Here is a 3897-nt window from a genome sequence, read left to right on the forward strand (position 1 = left end):
GGGTTTATTTTTGTGTATGGTGTTAAGTAGTGTTCTAATTCATTCTTTTACATGTAGCTGTCCAGTATTCCCAGCACCACTTATTGAAGAGGCTGTCTTTTCTCCATTACATGTTCTTGCCTCCTTTGCCATAGATTAGGTGACCATAGTTGCATGGGTTTATCTCTGGACTTTCTATCCTGTACCCTTGATCTATGTTTCAGTTTTTGTGCCAGTACCAAACTGTCTTGATTACTGTAGCTTTGTAGTATAGTTTGAAGTCAGGGAGCCTGATTCCTCCTCATGATACAAAGATGACTGTTTTGCTCACTTCAACAGCACATATACTAAAATTAGAAGATAAGCATGGTTCCTGAGCAAGGATGAGATACAAATTTCTGAAACATTCCATATTTTTTGTGACTAGATCTTAAATATTCTCACCACAAAGAAAAAAATGAAAATTTTGTGATGTGATAGAGGTGTCAGAGTGGTAATCATGTTGCAATATATAAATGTATCAAATCAACATATTGTATACCTTAAATTCACACAATGTTTTATGCCAATTATATCTCAATTTAAAAAAAAAAGCAAAGATGATTGGAGAGCTAAGTACTTTTTGCTGGACACTTTTGGGTCCCCAGCCTCACTCCCCAAATGAGGGCACTGTTATTAAGGAAAAAAGGGTATTAGATTAGCAATAGCCACAAAGTAGATTTGGCTCATTATTAATTAATTCATTTATTTATGAAATGTGTATTGAGAGCCTATTATGTAATGAGAATTTTTCTGGATCCTGGAGATAGAACAGGAAACAAAACAGACAAAATTTGGCTCTCAAATGCCTTTGTTTGTAGGTAAAAAATAAGTCAAATATCAGCAATTTCATATGATCTAATTTATTAACAACTATGTAAGCATTACTTAGTATGTACAAATAATTATTTGATATCAATGCTTCTTTATAGTATATCCTAGAAGCCATTTTAGTTTACAACGTAGACTCTTGTGATGAGGTGGGGTATATAGACAGACATGATTGAACTAGTTTAAATAGGAGATTTATTATTTTTTATAAAGTACATACGTTGACAAAAGGAATCATAGCAGCCTCATGAAGACTAGTGATAGAAGACAGTTTTGAAATCAAGTTGGCTACAAGGAATTCAACGGCCATAGTTTGTGGATCTTCATTCTACTTTTATTAACTTTCCTTGGCTTATACATTACAGTTTTTCTTCTATCTTCCTATGAGCTGGATGTCAATGACTTTACTTTGTTATAGTCTCTCTGATCTGGATTCTTCCTATTGGCATGTTTTCCTTCACCTTTTTTCCCACTTCAGCTGATGGAATTATTAGAATTTTTTTTTTCATTTTCTTATATTCCTCATTTATAGACTAAATGTTTGTGTTCCTCAAAATTCATATATTGAAATTCCAAACCCCAAGGTGCTGATATTAGGAGTTGGGTTTTGGGGAGGTGATTAGACCATGAAAGTGGAGCCCTCATGAATAGGATTAGTGCTCTTTTAACCATGACCCCTAAGAGGTCTTTTGCCTCTTCTATCGTGTGAGAGGTTACAGCAAAAAGTGACCATCTATGAATCAGAAAGCAGGTTCTCATCAGACAGTGAATCTATCAGAGTCTTTCTCTTGGACTTCTCAGCCTCATGAGCCATGAGAAATAAATTTCTGTTATTTTTAAACTACTTAGTCTATAGTGTTTTGTTATAGTACCCTGAGCTATGACACCTATGTTTCTGATTTTAAATTACTGAAAGAGAAGAATAACCTGATTTACCAAAATCAGCTTTTTTCCCCCAGGCTACATAAGTTATAGTTTGAAGAGTAGCCCATAGTTAGATTGCCTTTGGGTCACAAGCTCATCCTAGTTCAATAACATGTCACCAGGATAGACAGAGTCACTTGGTCTTCTATATAGCACTTACTTTAATATTTCTTATACACAGCATGTCTTTTACAACTATATTATTCATTTTGTTACTTCCTTTGGTAAGACATGAAGTAAGGACACTTTTCTTATTGAATTTTTGAAGAATTGATTCAGGAACAAAAAAATAAACAATATTATCCATGACACAGGTGATTTTCATTGAACATGCTTATTACTTGTCATACTTATAAAACCAGAAGTGAGCAAAATATGTTACTTTCAATTAATGTTAATATTTCACCAACAGCTACAATGGTATTTAAGAATATTAGTGTTAGAAATGACCATTCAGATTAGTGCTCAGAATATAATAACCTGATTGATTTTATCAATAATTTTCAGAATGTGTGTCACAAAGATACTTTAGGGTCTCTGCAAATAAATGTATAAAATTTAGGTTTTGATATTTCAAATTGTAGTTAAAACAGTAATATAATGCACTATGCAAAGGACAAATATGTAGCAAATACTAACACATTGGAGGATGCTAAAGTGTTAACATGTATTCTTTTTTTAATTATTGAAAATGTTTATTTCAAAAGTAATTCTTAACACAATTAACATAAAATATCATAATTCATGTTTATTAAATTAAAAAATCAGAAATTGTGATTGATAACTTAGAAAAAAGTGAGCAGAGTCATATAGCAAATTTTTACCTTGGAGCATTTTTGAACCTGAGTGAACTTGTGAAAGAAATAAAACAAAGACATGAGCCCACCCACTGTGGAGGATCAATATTGAAGACGCCTTTATATCAATATAGGACTTCAAGTTGCTACAAACCCAATGTAGAAGTGAGCTAGAAATAAGTCTATGAACCTCAAACTCCAAGAAATTAAAAGCAAAATTACAAGTCTTAAAATCTGACACTGGGTAAAGAGGGAAAAATTATCTCTGACAACGCATAATTATAACAAGTTCTCAATTAGGTTAGCAACCCACAATTCCCACTATTTGAGTGGTTAAAAAAATTTTTAGGAATATCTTCTAAAACTAGTGTATGTGGTTGGTAGAGCCTGAAGTCACATGGCAGAAAAAAATACATGTTTTCTGAAGAAATTCCAATTTTAAATCAGGTCTCAACAAATTCTCAGATAAAGAGATTTAAGAAATATAAAGTTATAGAAAAAAACAGTCATAGACCATGCAGGGAAACAAGACACCATGGTTGAGAAAAAGCAGAAAAAAGACTGAAAGGTCAAATTGAACAAGACTTCAGATATTAAAAGCATATTTAATATACATGAAGAAATAAAAGAAGGGAATCAATATATGAATAAAAAGCAAAAGGTAATTTTAAATCTATGAAGATTTGAAAAAAATGAACTTCTAGAAAAGAAGATATATTTAATAGCATATGAAACCCATTTGAAGATAGAATTAAAGAACTAGTGGATAGATCTGTAGAAGTTATTTGGGCTGCAATACAAAGAGGGCAATGGAATGGAAAATGTGAAAAAGAAGTACAGAGGGCAGAGTGGACTCATCCAGATTACATGTAATCGGTATTCAGAAGGAGAGGAAAGGGATAGTAGGGAAGATGCACTGTTTGAAAGAATAATGGATGAGAATTCTTCAGAATTTATGAAAAACAACAAACCATAGATTAAAGAAGCCCAGTTACCCCAAGCAGAATAAATATTTAAAAAATCCACACCGTGGACTTCCCTGGTTGCACAGTGGTTAAGAATCTGCCTGACAGGGCTTCCCTGGTGGCGCAGTGGTTGGGAGTCCGCCTGCCAATGCAGGGAACGCGGGTTCGTGCCCCAGTCCGGGAGGATCCCACATGCCGCGGAGCGGCTGGGCCCGTGAGCCATGGCCGCTGGGCCTGCGCGTCCGGAGCCTGTGCTCCGCAACGGGAGAGGCCACGGCAGTGAGAGGCCCGCGTACCACAGAGAAAAAAAAAAGAATCTGCCTGACAATTCAGGGGACACAGGTGTGATCCATGGTCCGGGA

General features: G+C 34.7%; 1 pseudogene; it reads left to right on the top strand.

Moving 5' to 3' along the window:
* The first annotated feature begins 302 nt into the window (after positions 1-302).
* LOC112064742 (uncharacterized) lies at positions 303-397 on the top strand (annotated as a pseudogene).
* The last annotated feature ends 3500 nt before the right edge of the window (positions 398-3897 follow it).

This window comes from Physeter macrocephalus, chromosome 6, assembly GCF_002837175.3.
Source record: "Physeter macrocephalus isolate SW-GA chromosome 6, ASM283717v5, whole genome shotgun sequence".
NCBI classification, from domain to species: Eukaryota; Metazoa; Chordata; class Mammalia; order Artiodactyla; family Physeteridae; genus Physeter; species Physeter macrocephalus.